Raw genomic sequence first — 21,751 nt, forward strand, 5'->3', positions numbered from 1 at the left:
TACTATTGGACTAGCCTCCTCACTAAAGGGTTTAATCAGCCTTTGCGGGGAATGCTGTACCTGTGTCCTGGCGCTCCGCCATCATCGTCCCCATCTTCAAGAAGGGTATTCGAGGCTGTCCTGCTAATTACTGTCCGATCTCCCTCCTTGATGGAGCTGGGAAGGTCTTAAGGAAAGTCTTAGTCAACCGCTTACAGGGGTGGGTAGATGCCCAGGATGTTATGACTGAAGTGCAAGCTGGTTTTCCGGCCCATATAGAAACTATCAACCAAGCCATTTGCCTCTATATGATTGCAGATAAATTCACAATGATTAGGAAGTTCTCACTGTACTTGGTCTTTATAGACCTGGAAGCAACCTTCGATTCAGTCAATAGGGGCAAATTATGAAGGTCATTGTTGGATCTGGGGGTCGGTGCTGCCCTGGTTAAAGCTATAGCGGCCCTGCACTTGGGCAATACAGCCAGAGTGAGATATGGCCCTGGTGGAGAGTGTAGTGACCTCTTTTAGGTCCAACAGGGTGTCCCGCAATGCTGTGTACTGGCACCAGTACTCTTCAGTCTCCTTTTAAATGATCTTCTAGAAGAGCAGTTAGATGTTCCCAAAATAGGCGGAGGAGGGTCTCAATATTATCATTTGCAGATGTCACAGTGCTTAGGGCACGCACAGAAAATGCAATGCACAGGTTGCTTAGTCGATTTTTACAATACTGTGAGGAAAAATTGTTGATCATTATTTGTAGCAAGACAATGATTATGGTTTTGTGGCCCTCACCCTGCTTTAGGTGAAAATTATTGATTAATGGTGCACCTATTGCTACTATAAAGCTCTTTGTCTATTTGGGCATACTGTTTGCGGATAATTTAAACTGAAGCAGAAAAGTATGGAATGCAACTATAGTTTTGAAGCAAGATGCTGGGGCGGTATTGAATTTTAGGCACAAGACTGGAGCTAGAAGTATAAGTACCATCTTGCAAATATATGCCCGAAAGGCAGTGGTTGCAGCACTCTATGGGGCAGAGCTCTGGGGGTATGCGAATATCAGTGTGGTACAAGTGGCAGAGAATATTTTTTTAAGATCTTTACTGAGGTCGGGGCTAGGAACCCCCCTGAAGGCTGTTTTTGCAGAGCTCATTCTTGTATCTATAACAGAAATAGCAGCCCTACGGCCAGGGCTCTATTGGGTAAGGTTAGTACGTAACCCTAGGGCAGCAGACTATCTGAAAACTCTAAAAGAGGCCACCTTGAGTGGCGGCCCTGGGGGTATTCGAGAGGGGTCCATGTTAAAAAGGTTCTGGGAGAACTTCAGTTGGAGGCCCTATGGGAAAACCTAGTAAAGTCAGGCAGGACACTGTGGACCAGATCAGTGACCGGTATCATGAATTTAAAAAGATGAGGGTACACCAGGAGCTTAGGCCTGAATAGATTACAAGCTATTATTTCAATAGTGCCTATGGTCCTGTTTCCACAGATTACCTGGACCTGATATACCCTGAATTGAAGTGTTCCTTGTATATAAAATGTAGGCTGGTATACTACTACTAAGGGTCTATTTAGCTCGCACCAGTAGGTTAGCGGCTGGGTGATTGTAGCCTTGGCGAAATAGATAATATAGCCCACTTCACTCTGTCTTGTAACAATTTAGATCTGGCTCGGCATTGGTGGCTTCAGCCCCTTTTCAAGTCTTGTTGGGCAAATTGTGCTGAGGCCACATTGGCACTTTGTGTTAGGGCTGGTAACATCAGTTCACATAGTTCTGTAGCATCCTATATATGGGAGGCATGACCCCAATTGAGAGAATTACCAGCTAAGCTGAGTTTGACTGAACTGTAAAAACCTTGCAAGTCCCCAGCTTTTCAGTGTGTATGATGGAATTAGCCATTGCCCTTTTTTGAGGGGGCTTTGGAGGCCCCGGAGTATTAGGGGACTAGCTGCTGGTGCTAATACTTATATGCATAAGCACTTTTTACCTGTATCTCTTTCTAAAGCACTTTTTGCACAATGGGCATCGGCCCTAGTATTTGGCATTTAATGCGCTGTTGTAGTGCCTAGATGATGGTACTGTATTTATAAATGAATTTTACGAGGTGGATCGCTAAGAATTTGGTAATTGTTTTGCCAGCTCTGCAGTGTTGTGCTGCTGCTTGTTGTTTACTTTATCCCTGTGGGTATTGTTTCTTTTTTATATTTGTCAATTGTTTTATTGAATCATTTATATGTAAATTGTATTTTTATTATTGTAAGGATGGTAGCTGAAAAAAAAAATAATAATAAAATAAATAGATTGTGGAGCTGAAAAATTCAAACATCTGTGAATTAAGAATATGTCCTCATAAAATAATTTATAAAATCAAATTGAGGCAGAAGAACTTACTACATTTCTGGTAGCAGTTGGGCTCCAAATGTACAGGCATTGTTAGCGTGTTCCAGGGACCTCATGGACGTGGGGTGGTATGCCAATGCCATGTGAAAAAGTATGTGGTAGGAGAGGGAATTAATCCCCCACCGGCATGGGAAATAGGAGCAAGCATCTCTGCCGGCATCATTATTCCCAGTTTGAGACGACCGCAGGCGGGTGAATCTCTCAACAAGTACTGTCTTTTAGGGAATGCAGAAATATAAGCAATAGGAGAAAGAGCAGCTAGCTTTGAGTGGAGGCAGGGGAAATTATTTACCAAAGCAATTGTGTTAAAAGCACAAAAAATAAAATAACTTTAGTGAGTATAGAGCAAGAAGAAGGTAGTTATGGCAAAACATTTTTTACAAATAACTTAAAACAAAAAATATGAAATACCCATATAATTTAGTTAAGTGGGCCAAAAGAACAGATGTGTGTACTTTAGTCATAGCAATATTTTACAGAAATAAAGTTCATGATTAAAAACAGTCCAGGTTTGTAAAATTCATAAATAATAAACATCAATATATATAAATCCCAAAATTAATTACATCAAAGATTACAAAATGCAAGAAGCTCCAAAAGTGGAATGCACACAAAACAAATAAACACAACTTCAAGGTTTTTCAAAACAAACCGTGCAATATTATTCAAACTCAGGGACTGCAAACAAAGCCAATGCAGACTGACTACCTTTTTTATATATAGTAACAGTAGAGGACAGAGTAGAGGTGAGCAAACGTATGTATCTGTTTAGAAGAGTGAATGTCCTTTATTAAGGGTATTTAACACTATGTTGTTTGCTGAACATTGCATGATCCATTTAGATCCACATCTATTAAGCATGTTTGTATGTTTCCTCCTCTGGGGTAATTTAACATGATCAATCACTTGCCATGTGAATGATAATTCTCTGTATGACTTTTCTGTAAAATGTGCTATTAGAGAAGCATTCATCACACAACGTCTGATTCAACTATTATGTTGAATTATCCTGTCCTTGATTTTTTGTGTGGCTTGCCCTAGATAAATGTGATTGCATGGGCATTTTATTGCATACACCACATTAGTTGAATTACAATTTGTGAAGCCCTTTAAAGTATGTATCCTTTTACATATGTGTATGTTTTGGTGTCTACTGTTTCATCACAGACAGGACAGCTGCAACACTTATACTGTCCTACGGAAGGAGATAAGCCTAGTATACCTGCCATAGTCAATAGTTTGGGTGTCTGAGACAAGGCCATAAGCAAGTGGTCACGCAGATTTCTTCCTGTCTGAAAAGAGAAGAAAGGAGGTTCCTTAGCAAGACCACATGTGGTTAATATGTGCCAATGCCTTTTTATTATCTTTATGATCTTATTAGATGCTGGACAGAATGTAGTGACACAGGCCATACGTTCAGAAGCATCCTGAGGTTTTGGAGTAAGTAGTGCCTCTCTGTAACAGTACGAGGCTCATTTAAAGGCACATGATACCAGATGCTTGGGGTAATCTCTATCAATGATGCCTCTCTTTTTTCGATTTACAGTTCCTTCTTTACCTAAGAAACTGGTCATATGGTAATTTGTCCTTAAGACAACAGGGATGGAAACTTTGGTAAGATAGCAGGGTATTCCGTTCAGTCAGATTTCTGTAAAGATCCATTCCAAGTTTGCCTTCCTCAGCACATATGGTAAAGTCAAGGAACAATAGACATCCATTAATGAAAGTATGTATAAAGTTTTAATGGGCATAACTAGCATTCAGACAGGTCATGAAATCAGTCAATTCAGTGTTTGTGCCCCTTCAGATGATCCAATCATTTTCTATATATTGTTGCCATAATCTGATATACTTGTAGAATGGATTATTCTGATGTAAGATTATCTGAATTTTCAACATGATCTATATATAGAATGGCAAAGTTAAGAGTGAAACATGCTCCCAATGAGACACTTTTACTCTGTTGATAGGAGGTGTCTTGGAATTAAAAAATGTCTTAGTAAGGGATTTTTCTAAAGGAGCCTTTAGGAAGGAGGTACACTGTGTGGGCTAGGTCTATTATCCTACAGGTTGGAGATTATGTCAAGTCCTTCTAGATGTGAAATATGTGCATAGAATGTCTCTATATTATCCCAGTGAGGGGATCTTGTGAGGAGTAATGGTCTTCAATCTGATTAATCAGATCCATACTGTCATGTATGTATATGTTGGTCAAAGACACAGGCCCTCATTATGACTTTGGTGGTCTTTTTCCAAGACCGCCAAAGCCGCCACTAGACCATCAGTGCTGGTGGTCCTCAGACTGGCATATTACAACTGCTGGTGGGTTTCTGCCATTTTCCAGGCAGAAAACCACCTGCAGTCGTACTGGCGGTAGGCGGTCTAGTGGCGGTGGCACTGCTGACACCGCCACGCCAACAAAACACTGCCCACCATATTTCAATTAGAAAAACAGCATGGCAGTGTTGTGTTGGTGGGAGTTGGCAGCGGTGCAAGTGCCAGAACCCGTTCCCTCCCGGATGACCACCTCGACGACCAGGTAAGATGACCGGAAAGGGGAGTGTTGTGTGTGTGGTGTGAGTGTTGGTATGGATTTGGGGGGGTTGTTGCGTGTGTGTGTGCACAGGAGTGTAAGGGTGTTGTGAATGTGAGTGAGTGAGTGTCAGGGTGGGTGTGTCTGTGAATGTGTGTGGGTGCATGTGTGTATATGGGGGGTTTAGTATCAACCCCCCTGATGATCCTCCCCTTTGTGAGCAGGCCGCAGTAGGGTTAGTTACTCAACTGTTGAGGCCAAACAACACATAAGTTTCATATCAATGTCCTGCTGATGCACCCGTCCTATGCTAGGAGTAAAATTAAATAGATGTGTAATTATGGCCAGTACAGTGACTTAGTAACCAAACAGTACCCCAAAGCAACAATGAAGAGTATTTGATAAAATTACATACATTAGAAGCAATGAGCTTGTTGCACAATGCTACATGTTCATAACTAAATTGGAAAAAGGCTCTAAGGCCAGCAAGCAGGATGGCATCAATGATAAAACCACAAATGGGTTAAAGGCCCAGATATCTGACTCAGATTCAACAGAACCCTTCTTATTTTTAAGTTAATGCACCATTTAAATTGTCAGTAGTACCACAGCTAAGGCCTGGGAAAATATTTTTCCAAGCCTCTGCCATTGCTCCTGATTGGTGCAGACAAAAAAATACATGAGTGGCTTGCCCCTAGCTGACCACTCTTCACCTCTACCTCAGGCGCACTAGGAAACACAAACTGGGTCCTCAGAGATGGTGAAGCTCAGACCTGCGGTCAAATTTCAGCTTCTCAGGATCTGTGGCTCCCACTGCCACCCAAGGATTCAGCAGGCAATATGCAGCAAGATGAGGCGTGAAGGGAGCCAAGACTGCAGGCAGCCAAGGGCAGAAACATAAGGACTCTCCAGGGACCTATTACTTGCGCTGAGAATTCCAGGGCAAGGATGTCTATTCATCAAAATGCCAGGGGTAGTGGAAATGACATCACATGCCGTTTGACCTTTACTTTTACTCACACACACATGCATACACATACACACACTTTCACTCACACATACTTTCTCACCCGCAAGCACAAACACACCATCTGTGATTTCAGGCAGTGTCTGAGGTATGGAGGGAATTGTGTGCAAGAAATCCTCATGAGATTCAAACAATGCACACCAACCTCGAATGCCCTGGTTGTCTAGCTATCAAAAATGTCTGTGGTTGGAAATTTTCCATGGGTGGCAGCCGAGCACTGCCTAAAATCCTGCAGCTAACCCTATTACTGATCTCTCCACATAGCACTTTAGAGCCTTTCATGTCAAGGTCTCTTAGACCACCCACACAAGTGAAGTACCATTATTATCTGTAAACTTAGGGGAATGCTGAGGGGAAGTAAGTTTGTGGCTTCCAGCAGTTTCCAGAACTAGCCATGAAAGAGATGTGAGGAAATCACTCCACCTTGGATTCCCACAGCTGTCTAAAAATGTGCAGGCTTTCTAGCTTTCTCTAGATGCTGCCTGATTTAGGACCCAAAATCGACAGCTACCCATTTTGCAAAAAAACTGGTCTGTTTTTGAGTGGAATAATGTGATGGATCCATGTTGCATTTTGGGCAGTTTTCTGTTGCTGGAACTATGTCTACCCACACAAATGAGATACTATTTTTACAGAAAACGTCAGGAAATGCTGGACAGAAGGAGGTTTGTGACGCCTCACAGATATCAGACGTGTCCACCACAGAAATGTGAGGTAAATGTGTTTTTTTTATCAACGTTTGAGGGATTCAATGGATTTTGTTTTAAACCATTTGTTGAGAGCCTGGTGAGAGCCACACAAGTCACCCAGATCATGGATTCCCTTAGTTGTCTAGTTTTTATAAATGTACAGTTTTGCTAGGTTTCCCTGGGTGCTGGCTGAGCTAGAGCCCAAAATCTAAAATCCACTTTGCAAGAAAGGGTCACATTTCCTTTGGAAAAATGTGTTGTGTCCATGTTGCAGTTTAGGCCGTTTCCTATCTCAGGCACTAGACCTACCCACACAAGTGAGGTACCATTTTATCAGAGGACATGTGGGAGCAGATATTAGTAGTATATTTTTATTACCAATTGGACTTCACTGCATTTGTATCTTCCAAATGTAAGCCAGTGTGTAAGAGACAAGATATTTTGAAAAAGATCCTCTAAATCATATGCTCGCACAGGAATCCACAAATTCAGAAATGTACATATAACCACGGCTCCTAAACTCCATATCTTTGCACTTTTCAGTAATATATTTATAATTTCCTTGATACCCATTTTTCACACTACATATTTCACCATATGAATTAGTCTATACTCAGTGCACATTGAAGAACTTTAATAAGGTGCAGCTTAATTGTTGGCTCTGGGTACCTCAGGTTCTTGCAGAACCTACAAATCCTATATATCCCCACAACCAAAATGATCTAGGGAATGTAATAGTACTTTGCTTTTGTAAATATGCCATTGTAACAACAAGTTACAGATGAAAACATTGTCACAAATGGCTGTTTTGTCCTACTCATTTTCAATATTTCTTTATTTCAACAATGTCTTTGGGAAAACATGAAGGATCAACACATATGACACCTTGCTGAAGTTGGAACGCTGCCTACTTTTCAGAAATGGGAATTCCTGGATTGCCCATGGGTTTCGGACTGGTTGCCACCACAAACTGGAAGTAAGATGAAAGCACAAAAAAATAGGAAAAATGGTCTACCTCTTTTATTCAGCTCTGCATGTTCCTGAAAGCTGGGAAGATGGTGACTTTAGCACAGAAAACTATTAGTTGATGCCATTGTTAAGAAGAAAAAAAAACAGAAACTTTTATCTAGGGCACATTGTTCCTATTTTTCCCAAAATCTCAAACTTTAGCTACATTCTAGCTATTTTCTCCCCCTCCAGGGGAATCCACAAACCCTGAGTACCTTTAGAATTCCCAGGCTATTGGAAAAAAGTCTGCAAACGTGATGTAAATAACTTAGACAAATAAATTTCAGAGGCCTAAGCACAAACTACCATAGTAAGCCAAACAAGGGCTCAGCAGTTAAGAGGTTGAAAGCATTTTTTTTACTTATCGCATCCACCAAATAGTGTCATATTCCAGCAAATTTAACTCAATTTTTTATTACACTAATCTTGAATATGACAATACTCAATATTAGTGAAATAAGACAACTGACTGTAAAAAATGAAAGTGGAACACCAACCAAAGCCCATAAGGATGATCTACCCCTGTGTTCCTGGTTCTGTTTTGCCACATCTGAGGCCAGGGGTCACAAAGGCGGTGCCAGGGGTCACAAGGGGCAAGCACCATGGCAACCCATAAATAAAGTCCAGGGAACCGCTACAGGACACCAGGTAAGAAAACCCATTGGTGCCCCCTAGTCAGGATGGGAACTGGATTTGACAGCTCTAGACAACACTTTTGGCTCATGTCACAATTGTAAATCACACCCCTAGCAGTCACCATGAGATGTGGAGCACCCCAATCCACGTCAGGCCCCATCTGTATGATAAGGACCCTCAGGTTGGAAGCCTAATTATTTCCACAAAATACTGAAATACACTAGTTATGGTTACCAAAACACACACCACATAGGAGAACCTACTTCAATGGTTACCAAAACACACACCACATGGTAGACCCTACTTCAAATAACATGCTGAGAGCACCAGTGTGCTAAGGATACAGAAACAAAGAAAAGCACTATATAGAGAACAACTTGGTGGGTAATGCTAGTTATGGCATATGTAGTTTCTTTAGTTCCTCATTTGACTCAGAACCATAACTCACTCTTTAACTGTGGGTTTTTCAACATATATATGTGTATATATGTATATATATATATATATATATATATACACATATGTGTGTATATGTGTGTGTGTGTATATATATATATATATATATATATGTGTGTATGTGCATATATATATATATATATATATATATATATATATTATATTACATGATATTAACGATGTTTTGGCATAGTATAGTTTTGAAGTAGATATTTTTGTTTGGTTAAGTGTCATGTTTATATTAAAAGTACTATATTTTTTAATTTAGATATTTTAATCAGTACATGTTTTTCTGATGCATAGGGAGTCGGTAGTACTGTAGTCCCTATTTTAGCCATATACCACTGGAAGTGTGGGGTGGTCAGAAGTGAGGGTGAGACTGGATTAGTTTACCCTCAGCTAGTAGTACCGGTTAGGCGTGGGTTAGTTCTATGGGGAGGTGTGTGTTAAGTGTCTCTATAAGGGTGGCTGTATCTTACAAAGGGGAGTTCCTTTTATGGACTAGGTGGTCTCACACATAATAGCGTCATGCTTCATCATTTGACCACCTACCCCCACCCAGGTAAGATGGTACTACCTGGGCGGACTCAACCACGTTGTTAAAGGAACGACAGAGGGAGTGCTAAAATAAATCTTACTGGCTAATTATCAAGGATCCAGATGGGGGTAAGAATAAAATTACCGTACATATCACCGATCTCAATTGATTAAGTATTTTAGTAAAGGTGCATGCAGGTAAGGTTAAAAAATGGGAGTAAGACTCATTTAAGTGCTAATGTCTCAGAGAGTCTAAAAAACAGGGACCAACATGTTTCTGCCCTCTGTATGTGATGGAAGGTCAGGCGCATTCATCAGAGTCTAGGATCCCCTGAGCACAGCTGCTATGAAGTGTGCTCGCTAAGTAAAAGAAAAGGAGGTCAAAGGGCTTACCTGAACGGTTGGTTCATGCTAGGGTAGGTCTATAGAGAGAATTAATAAACTGGAGATTACAATAAGTAAGATAAAACAATGTGTCAAACCACAGCACACAACACAGCAAACAAGGTAGTGAAAACAGTGCTGAAATAGAAACACTCTCAATCACATGCAGTGGTGACTTACCCCAGGAAAAAAGGTGATTAGCCTCTGGTCTGTGTAATGCCGGGGGAGGTATCCCTTGTAGTCACACTCTAGGGGGAGAATGAACAATAATAAAGACAAGGATAATTGCAGAAAAGCAGAAAAAGAGGTACTGGGACAAGCCCAGCTTACAGCGAGGAAGAGCTTCAGGCCATTCTCTCAGCGCCCTCATTACTAGGGGACTCTTCACTAACAAAGAGAATAGCCCAACTGGGCGACTGGGACACACTTATTGAACTCAAAAGGACACAAATTAAGACCATACTGCAAAGGGCCGTTTTAACAGAGTACCGACGAAATAATGCAGCACCTAATGGATTAATCGTAACTACTGAACCACGCATCTTCATTGATGATAAGGAGTTCAGGAAGGACTGGTCACTGATAGCCTGGAAGTGCACACGGGATTGGCTGATCATCAAAACAGCCTCCAGGCTATCAGAGGCATTGATGATACAGATTAAGGCAGCTGAAAGCAATTTGAAAACCGGTCTGACAACTGCTGCTTTCAAAAAGAAATTAGACGAGACAAATAAGACAATCAATGAATTCAAAGACTACCTCACCCAACGCAAAATCACGAAATTTCAGAAAGACTTAGAGAGGTTCTCATTGGAAAAAGTACACCCCTATTTTAAGGAGGACTACGTAGCTCAGTCGCCTTTACTCTCTGACACGTCCTCCGGGGGCTATTCTAGCTCAGAATCCGATAATGATTGCACACAGTCTTCACGCCCAAGGCATGGCCGAAGGGGTAATCCGAGGAATAACTGGCCTTCCCCTTATGCAGGCCCCCCTACACAACTTGCCACCTTAGGTCTGGCCCTCTCCCTATGGGCCACCCAACCAATTCCAACCCCCGATCTATCCTCAACCGCCGGCCACCTGGGCCTACCCGAATGTTCCTTTTTTTGGGAGAGGCCCTGGACGAGGAAGGGGAAGGAAAAAGGGAGTGAGCTGGAATCTAAGAGAGGTGCAAACAGACAACGAGGCCCCCAGCACAAGCAAAACATAACTAAGAGATCTACTACTGTCGTCAACTTGAGCTCTAAAATACTGACGGACACTGAACTCCAAGCATTAGAGAAGGGCTTGGGTTTTGTCCCCACACCCAAGCTAGATATTTTCAAACTAAGAATTGAGTTGGCCGAGTTTTTCCGTAGGATAAGACTAAAAAACCTTCTTCCTCCATCATCCCGAACCCAACGTCGGGCAGGAAAGGAATACAGGGTTGCTTCCAAAATCAAAGTTCACCCCCTCATGCCAACAAATGCCACCCGAAGTATTGGCCTTCGAGAAATCGGTGAGCAGGAAAATCGATAATCTTCCAACAAATCAGAGTGAGGTTTTTCACAACATCAGCACTCAGGAACAAGAAACCCTTAATGACCTAAGCAGTGACCCCTCGATTATTGTGAAACCAGCTGATAAGGGAGGCGCTATAGTAATAATGCCTATGGTCATGTACAAGGAAGAATGTTTACGCCTACTAGGTAATAATCATCATTACAGGAAACTGTCCAAAGACCCTACGATAGACATAAATGAAGAAATAACCTTTCTAATAAGGAAGGGCCTAGACAACGGCTGGATAATAGTCCCTATTTTAGCCATATACCACTGGAAGTGGGGGGTGGTCAGAAGTGAAACCAGCTGATAAGGGAGGCGCTATAGTAATAATGCCTATGGTCATGTACAAGGAAGAATGTTTACGCCTACTAGGTAATAATCATCATTACAGGAAACTGTCCAAAGACCCTACGATAGACATAAATGAAGAAATAACCTTTCTAATAAGGAAGGGCCTAGACAACGGCTGGATAACCAAACATGAAGCAGCCTTCCTCAACCAAACCAATCCCCAAACACCCTACTTCTATATCCTGCCAAAGATTCACAAGAACAAGCACCCTCCTCCAGGGAGACCGATAGTGTCAGGGATAGGTTCTTCAACCATTTGTGAGACGAATCCCAACCTATCTCAAAGACACTAAAGACGTCATGTTACTATTAAGCAATCTTGAGTTTGACAAAGACCAGGAACAACTGATGACCCTTGATGTGAAGTCACTGTACACTAACATTCCCCAGGAAGCAACTCTAGAAGTGATCAGCAATTTGCTGAATAACAGTGACTGGGATTTCATTACTCCACAAGAATTTGTCTTAGACCTCGCTCACTTAGCATTGACCAGAAACTTTTTTTAATTTGAAAAAAACTTTTATCTACACATTCAGGGCACCTCAATGGGAAGCACCTTTGCACCAAGTCTGGCCTGCTTTTATATGGACCACTTTGAGAAAGAAATGGTGCTTACAGAAGACAACCATTTCTTTGGCAACATCAAAATATGGAAACGATATATCGATTATATTTTCCTCATCTGGAAAGGCACGAAGGAGGAAGCCACCACCTTTGTCACATGGCTAAATGCCTTGAATCCTTTCTTAAGATTCACATCCACCATGGGGGACCCGGCCATTGCATTTCTCGACCTTCTCATAACCAAAAAGAATGGTCTCCTCAAAACCGAAGGATATTATAAACCAACTGACAGGAATAACCTGCTGCAATTTCGCAGTTTCCACCCACGTTCCCTCAGAGAGAACCTACCAGTAGGACAGTTCCTATGTCTGCGACATAATTGTACAGAGCTTACAGACTTCAAGAAACATGGCCAAAAGCTCACTGACAAACTACAAGCAAGAGGATACCTTGCTTACCTCTTGAGGAGAGCTGAAAAACGTGCTTGCTTTAGCAACAGAGAGACAATATTACAACCCACCACCAGAACCAATAAGGAAGATACTTTAATCTGCGTAACTACATTCAATCCTGCGTCTAACACTATTAAAAAGATGATAATTGAGGACTGGAAAATTCTCACCTCAGGACGACTACCCTTCCAATTGCCCATGAATGCCTTTAAAAAGGCTAAGAGTATCCGGGACATGATTGCCCACACACAACCACGGGACAGTCCTGTTAGAAACAGACAAGGAACCCTATGGGATTTACCCCCTCCCAGAGGACATTTCCCTTGTGGTAATTGCAGTGTTTGCTTGTTCACCAAGAAGACCCTTGCAGTGGACCTGGGCCTACAAACACCCTGGGAACTAAGGCAGATTACCAACTGCAACAGCAAGAACGTTATCTATATGATAACATGCCCATGCGGTCTGAGGTATATTGGTATGACAACCAGAAGAGTAGGCACATGCATCTGTGAACATAGGAGCACCATTCGCTGCAAAAGAGATGCCACAAGACTGACAGAGCACTATGTCACCAAAAACCACCATCCCAACCATATGGAATGAGTGGGCATAGATCAACTCAAACCCACAGTAACAAATTTAAAACAAAAGTTACTACTCTACGAGCAAAGATGGGTATGGAGACTTCATACCGACACGAAGGGACTCAATGACAACATCCAGTGGTCCACCCTGGGCTAACTCCCTTACCATACTATTGTCTGAATATATAGAACTTATATATTATATATATTTTTTATCCAGACTTTTTTCCATTTGAACCATCTCACAATCATGCCCTTTTGAGCGTAACCCTCAGTAACAGATATCTCCTGTTGGGTTTCTATCTCTTCCATGGGTCCCTCCCGCCCCTCCTTTCTTCTTCTTCTTCCTCTTCTTTTTTCTTTTTTCCTTTCCTTTTCTCTCTTCATCTTTCTCCTGCCCCCTTGCCCCATACCACCTGCCTCACCCCCCTCCCACCCCCCCACTGTCTCACTCTTCTCCTTTCTGCTACCATCCACTATCTCCTTCTCCTCCCGCAGTTTGCTTTTTATTTCCCTTTTTCCTCCCTCCCTTCTTCTTTTTTTCCCTCTTTCTTCTTCCCTTCTTTGCTTCCCCCCCCCCTTCATTTTCCTACTAACGGGCCCAGGTTAGCCCTTCTCTCCGGTCGTCCGGGTGCATTTATTTTTCTATGCACTCGGACAGCCAGGGCACCGCACTATAGCCCCCAGGGAGACTACATATCCCGTCATCCCTGGGAGCACCATGACACGCCGCAGCCCCAGCGGTGCGTCATTTCTGCGCGCCCGACCGTGTCTCAATACCTGAGACACGAGTGTAAGCAGCGCTCATGTATACTTCGTCAGTCCTCCCAACGACTTTGGGAGCATATTCTGACGCGCCGCGTCAGAAGCGGCGCATCACCTCAGCGCGCCTAACCATGTCTCTTCACCTGAGACACACTATCAAGCAGCGCTGAGGCACACCGTTCTCTACTTCTAACGAATTCCGGAAGCGACATATACGTTTCCCTGATGCCGGACCTTGCCGGCGCAGCCTTTACGACGCTCCCCATCCCCACCAGCTGTTTTAAATACCAGGCACTCTTTCAGCTCGGCAGCAGAGCGGCTGGGCACCGGCATGTAGGTACATCTACCAGTAATTCCCTTTGGAATGGTAAGTCATTACTCAGGTTTTGCCTGCAATTTGGCTTGTTCTGTTTTGTGTTTTCTCTGGACGGAGGTCTAATTCCCCTCCCCTTTCAGCTCTGTAGGCATCCCCTACCGAGAAATACTATTTGGGCCATCAACTAGACACCGCTAGGCTTGTCCCAGTACCTCTTTTTCTTCTTTTCTGCAATCTTCCTTGTCTTTGTTATTGTTCATTTTCCCCATAGAGTGTGACTGCAAGGGAAACCTCCCTCGGCATTACCCAGACCAGAGGCCAATCGCCTTTTTTCCAGGGGTAAGTAACCACTGCATGTGATTGAGAATGTTTCTATTTCAGCACTATTTTTACCACCTTGTTTGCTGTGTTGTGTGCTGTGGTTTGCCACATTGTTTTATCTTACTTATTGTAATCTCCAGTTTATTAATTCTCTCTACAGACCTACCCTAGTATGAACCAACTGTTCAGGTAGGCCCTTTGACCTCCTTTTCTTTCACTTAGCGAGCACACTTAATAGCAGCTGTGCTCAGGGGATCCTAGACTCTGACAAATGCGCCTGACCTTCCAGCACATACAGAGGGCAGAAACATGTTGATCCCTGTTTTTTAGGCTCTCTGAGACATTAGCACTCAAATGAGTCTCACTCCCATTTTTTAACCTTACCTGCATGCACCTTTACTAAAATACTTAATCAATTGAGATCGGTGATATGTACGGTAATGTTATTCTTACCCCCATCTGGATCCCTGATAATTAGCCAGTAATATTTATTTTAGCACTCCCTCTGTCGTTCCTTTAACAACGAGGTTGAGTCCGCCCAGGTAGTACCATCTTACCTGGGTGGGGCTAGGTGGTCAAATGATGAAGCATGACACTATTATGTGTGTGAGACCACCTAGTCTGTAAAAGGAACTCCCCTTTGTAAGATACAGCCACCCCTATAGAGACACTTAACACACACCTCCCCATAGAACTAACCCACGCCTAACCGGTATTACTAGCTGAGGGTACACTAATCCATTCTCACCCTCACTTCTAGTGGTATATGGATATGTAGATTTGTCTTGGGAGTATGTGTGGGGCGGTATGACTCCCACAACTCTCTTTTGTGTTCTAGTAGCTATTTTAGCATCAATATTTTGGTATGGAGCTATTTTTGTTGTAGATATTCAGGACTAGTTGTGTACTCTGGATGTTCCATCTTCCATACTGTCACATACTTTTGTGGCTTGCTTGTCTTTACCTATGTGAGTTGGATGCTGTATGTTTTCACATGTTGCCAGGTAACAGTTTCTCCTTATGGCTTGAGTTGTTTATCTTTACCACTGTCTCTGACCTTCTCAGCTAAAGGAAAGTACAGTATGAGCAGTGGATGTTTTTGGAAAGGTGACCTGCATGGTGGATGTTCTAACACTAAGATCCACCCTATCCTCAAGACGTTAGTGGAATCTTACTTGAGGGATGCCCACATGTCTGAAGGAGTGAGCCTGGTGCGTTAGGCCAGAGGACAATTCAGGATTATTGGATTCCAAATGTGACAATTGGAGCTTTTTACCTCTGAAGTTCTCCAGCCACATTACTAATGCTCCCAAAACAGAGCACTAAGTATACCCCTTTTGCACCCGACCCTCAAGGTAGTGAGGCAGAGTGCGCCACAATTTATTTGGGAAACTGGTGTGGGTGAGAAACTCGGAGTACTGCAGTGAGACTAACTACACTGGAAAACACTACCATTCATCCAGTGCTTTGACTTTAAAAAATACTTTGCTCTACACATATAGAACAACTACACAGGAAAATAAACATAAATGAACACAAAGTAACAACAAGCAATGTAATTCAATTTACACATTGAATATATCTACAGGAGGAAATTTGCCTTTTATTGGAGATCATCCCGTACTTTGGCAAGCCTTTTAATGAATAAAGTCTCCTTGGTATAGAATCTGAATGTATTTTTAAATTTTCCTTTCTGATTCTCCAAACATTTGTTGAAAAAACATAGATTATAATCCTCAATTAATTCATGGTTAATTTTAAACAAGCATCATATGTTGTCATATCATTCATTCCTTGCACAGTCTATAACAAAGAGAGTTTGGGGCACATGTACGAAGACTAATATTTGGGAGTTGGTAATTGCGATTTGATGCGAATCACAATTACCGACTCGCAAATCCAAATGTACGTAAAAATAGAAGACCAATTTAGTGATTCGCATCGCAATTTGTGTAATCACAAACTGCGTTTACCTAAATTGCGAATGGGGGTGTTACCAAAACGCAATTTGCAAATCGGACCCGCAAATTGCGATTCAGTCGCAATTAGCAAACGGGTGCAAAAGAACAGAGAAATTTCACTTCCTGGTGCTGGGTAATGACCTTAGAGCCAGGAAGTGCCCCCCATGGAAGTGGAAGGAGTCTAGCCAGCACACTCAGCAGAGGCACACCCAGCTGAGAGGAGCAACTGCAGCCATGGCTAGCCAAACAAAGGAGGGAAACACAGCAGGGAGGAAGAGAAAGCTGAAATTTTCTGAAAAAGAGTTGGAAGTCCTCACTGAGGAGTGCTGCCTACATCATGAGGTCCTGTTTGGGAAGGAGGCAACAACTGTACCTGACTCACAGAAAAAAAATCTGGATGAACATACAAAGCAAAATCAATGCTATTGGAGTCAGTCACCGATCCATCGAGGAAGTGCGCAAAAGATGCTATGACTTCAGGTCAAGAACCAAGGAAAGGGTTGCAGAGCACATGAAGGAGACACATGGAACAGGTGGGGGACCATCCACCGTACCACCACCCACACCAATTGAGAGTATGGTAGAGACCACACTGGAGCCTGAGGCTGTTGTGGGAATCGGGGACATGGACAATTCAGCACCGGGAACCTCCAGTAACACATCTCACGTTTTCAAACTTTTCAGGGCATTATGCACACAACCACAGTTCACAAAAGCATGCATCATTCAAATATTTCCATGCCTATAAGTTCAGCTCACGTATAGTGCATTATGGGTAATGTAGTACAGTAGTTCCAAATTTGATGAATTTTTTATTTGACAAGCCAAACATCTGAGAGGCACTGACAGTGTATCCCCTGTGTCCCACAGGTCTCCCTCAGGTATCCACTGATGACCCCAGTGTGGAGGGAGGTGATGATGCCACCATGGCAGCAGAGGAGGCAGTCAGCATTTCCACAGAGGAGTGCAACACACCAACCATTGATCCCAATGCACCTGAAACCACAGAGGACACAGATCCTCCGTTGAGATGCTACTATCCCCAGGCTGTCTTAGTGGGGCCTCCTGCTCTTCATCCTCAGAATCTGTCATCTATGGTGAGATGTAGCCCACGCCTCGTTGCAATTTTGTGTAGGATGGCACATGTAGCCACAATCTTGCATGGTATCTCTGGGGCATACTGGAGTGCACCTACACTTTTGTGCAGGCATCTGTAACGTGATTTCAGCATGCCAAAGGTCCTTTCAATGACGGTTCTGGTGCACCGATGTCCAATGTTCTAAATTCAAACATATTGATATACAGAGGGGATAAATACATATATACTGTATATATCCAAGTGAAAATATCAATTAATCACTGAACGGAATTACTCATTTTCCTTCTTAATATTTATTAATATTTTTCTATCTTTATCTCGCTCTCTTTTTTGAATAAATGTCATAAAATGTATACACACATCTTAATCACATAGAATATATACAAACATCTACACATATAACTATAAACATCTCAGTACTTAATACATAATAATTAAACATGTGCCAGTTGGCATTCAATCTTCTAGAAATCTTTTGCACTGACAACTTCCAACAAAGTTTTTGAAATTATAAGCTGCTGAACCTTTGCCAGGCAAGCAGTATTTTAAATGAGATAATGATGTATAATACCGCACTTCCTAGGCTCTTTATTCCTGATGAAAATTTGCGGTATATTCAGATTTTCATCATTTTCTTATTTCAAAATTCAGAAAAGACACCTTTAATACATGGTTGACGTGTTTCGGCCTTTCAACTTCTGGCCTCCTCAGGACATTGGAAACAGTGCCTATATATTTAATTTAATAATATATTACTCTCTATTCTTAAGTCTCCAATCACATACCCGCCCATTCATTGCCACCAGGGCCACTGCGCACCCTGTTTCACCATCACATCTAGCCCACACCTTATCAGTGTTTCCATTGTTAACCATGCCCAAATCTCCCGAAGATGCATAAATATTTAGGCAATCCACCAGGTAGACCAATAATCTCAGCAGGTGGGTCAATTTTAGAACCTTTAGCACAATATGTTGACACCTTTTTGAAACCAATAGTGTGTGCGACCCTGGCATATGTACGAGATTGTATGCATATGATAAACACGCTAGAGGGCACTACCTTTGATGAACAGACACAGATGCTGGTCACATTAGACATTGAAGCACTGTTTACAAATATCTCACAAGATGAATCTTTGGAAGTAATGAGGACATGTTTGGACAACAGAGGCCTACCACATAAGGTACCCACAGCATTTATTATGACCCTTGCTAGACAGACTGTGTCTCAAGAGTAATTTTTTTTACTTTTGGGAAAGATATGTATTTACAAATCAAAGGTGTAGCCATGGGGTGTAGCTTTGCCCCAGAAATTGCTAATCTAGTGATGGGCTGCTTTGAAAAAAAATGGGTCTATGATAGAAATAACCCTTTCAAAAACAAGTTAAATGATGGCTAAGATATATTGACAATATCTTTATAATATGGGAAGGCGGTGTGGAGTCACTTTCAGCCTTCCATGAATGGATCAACAATCGTACTCCTGATTGATTTAAAATTTACGATGGCCTCAGATCCAAGACGGATCCATTTTTTAGACCTGTGGACTGAGTCTAAAGAGTGTCAGATCGCAGTAAATGTATATAAGAAACCTACAGATAGAAATACCTTATTGCATTTTTCTAGTTATCATCCACGTAATTTAAGGGAAAATCTACCTTATGGTCACTTTCTACTGATCCAGAGAAACTGTACCAATAAGGATGATTATTTTTAAAATGCTGAGAATTCGGTGTCTAGATTGTTAGATAGAGGATATCCTAAGAAAATAGTCAAAGAAGCATGCAAGCGAGCTTGGTACACTCCGAGGGAGTGCCTATTAACTTCAAGAGAAAAGCAAAAGGAAGTTCAGTTGACTTGTGTCTTGATTTATAATCCCAAAGCAAACAGGATTAAGTCCATTATAGAAAGAAACTGGAAAATGCTGCACCCATTAGGAATACAGAAACCCATCTTTTCATTTAAAAGAGGACGTAATATACATGATGCACTGGTGCATGCTTCTTTCTCTGTCTTTGACAAGAGAAAGAAAGACCTTAGAGAAATGTTTGATTTACCTCAGTTGATTGGTCATTTCAAATGTAATAACTGTATGGATGGAAGTATACAGACAACACTAAGAACATCGAAGTTAATGGAAAAATACATAAACAGTTTCGTTTCTCGAACTGTAACATAAGAAATGTTATTTACTGTATTAAATGTCCATGTGCATTGATATATATATAGGACAGACTGTACAACCAGTAAAAGCACAGATTTTGCAACACATGTCTAGGATTAGATGTAAAGTATGAGGTGCACCCTTGGTAGAACATTACATAGAAAAAGGCCACAAAGATGAAGATATATGGTGGTCAATACTATACATGGCAGAAACAACACAAAATAAGTGTACTTCCATTCTAGCCAGAATGGAGGTGAGATATATTGAAAAGTATGGCACGGCTAGACAAGGTTTAAATGACCTCAATGAAATGTGGGCTCTAATTAAGAATCAATTATAATAATATACTGGTAATTCCACCTCAGACTTGTTCAGTGCGAGAAAAGTAGAATAATTATTTCAACTTATTAGAGCCTTGCCTTAGATATGTGGTAGTAATACCTACTCACACAGTTTTAAAAACTCTGCAGGTAACTCTGGGGTTTGGTTAAAAAGGGGAAGTGATCTGATGTAATAGCTTCACCCTATATGTCTTACTTACTAGGAGACATGCCAAGATGGCCACTATAGTAATCGTCTTATGAGTAGGTAGGAAGGGAGGAGCAGTTTTTTCCGAAAGGGATAAGGTTTGCTCACACGAGCCGACGTACAGGCACTGTGAGAACACGGTCGCTTTGGGCTGTTCGGCCGAGTGCAAACACGCCAGTGATACCACACGTGGAGGGATGGCGCTCCCGCAAAACTGAATGAAAAACGTGAGTAAAATGATATGTAAATAAATAGGTTACGACTGTATAATGAGTTTGAGACTAAGCCTGAGGTAAATTTAAAACTTTGATGATGTTTCCAGTGAAAGGAGACAAATATAGAAACAGTTTGAAAATGGCGAATGTTGACAAGATTGTCCAAAATCTTGTGAAAGTGAATATGCCCATTTGGATACAAATGTAAGGTCAGCCAAAAAGCATGTGCCTGGCTAAATAAATCAAGGATTATAAAAGGGATAGAAGATACATAAAAAGAGGGGCGATATTAGACATATGGATCCCTTTTAGTTTGGTTGCAATGCATGCATTCACCGTTTGGGACCACTGAGTAAAACAGTATATTACTGGAATAGAGAGTAAGTAGAATATAGATAACTAGATATGATTTCACGTGCATGCCACGGAGATTTGGGCATGATTAATGACAGAAACACTGATAAGGTGTGGCTAAATGTAATGGTGAACAGGGTGCGCAGTGGCCCTGGTGGCAATGACTGGGCGGGTATGTGATTGGAGAAGTAAGAATTAAGAGTAATATATTGTTAAATTGAATATATAGGCACTGTTTCCAATGTCCTGAGGAGGCCAGAAGTTGAAATGCCAAAACACATCGACCATGTACTCGAGGAGTGTTTTCTGAGTTTTGGAATAAGAAAATGATGAAAATGCGGTATTATACATCATTATCTCATTTAAAATACTGCTTGCCTGGCAAAGGTTCAGCAGTTTATAATTTCAAAAACAATGTTGGAAGTTGTCAGTGCAAAAGACTTTTAGAATATTGAATGCCAAGTGGCACAAGTTTAATTATTATGTATTAAGTACTGAGATATTTATAGTTATATGTGTAGATGTTTGTATATATTCTATGTGATTAAGATGTGTGTATACATTTTAGGACATTTATTCAAAAGAGAGCGAGATAAAGAGATAAATATTAATAAATAATAAGAAGGAAAATAAGTAATTCTGTTCAGTGATTAATTGATATTTTCACTTGGATATAAAGTATATATGTATTTATCCCCTCTGTATATCAATATTTTTGAATTTATACATGGCCCAGATACAGCGGGGTTATAAGGGCTTCGACAGACGGTATAGATGATGTCCAATGTTGTAGCAGCCCTCATTCTGATTTGCAGGTGGTAGGTATGGGGTGAGTATCCATGACCTAAAAGCATATGCACTGTCACCTGTG

The 21,751-nt window shown here is 41.6% G+C and overlaps 1 protein-coding gene across 3 annotated transcripts in view; it reads right to left on the reverse strand.

The window, feature by feature from the left end:
- LOC138267843 (transcription factor HES-7.1-like) overlaps window positions 1–21,751 on the reverse strand; it is a 58,420-nt gene that overhangs the window by 28,370 nt on the left and 8,299 nt on the right. The window contains exons 2-3 of one of the 3 annotated variants that reach the window (XM_069217065.1): window positions 9,833–9,900; window positions 9,662–9,690 (exon numbers count right to left, since the gene is read on the reverse strand). The exons of 1 other annotated variant lie outside the window; for it this stretch is intronic. The gene's annotated coding sequence lies outside the window, so the exon portion shown is untranslated. The remainder of the gene's footprint in view (window positions 1–9,661; window positions 9,691–9,832; window positions 9,901–21,751) is intronic. One more of the 3 variants, XM_069217064.1, reaches the window with a different exon arrangement.

Source organism: Pleurodeles waltl, chromosome 12, assembly GCF_031143425.1.
Source record: "Pleurodeles waltl isolate 20211129_DDA chromosome 12, aPleWal1.hap1.20221129, whole genome shotgun sequence".
Taxonomy (NCBI): domain Eukaryota; kingdom Metazoa; phylum Chordata; class Amphibia; order Caudata; family Salamandridae; genus Pleurodeles; species Pleurodeles waltl.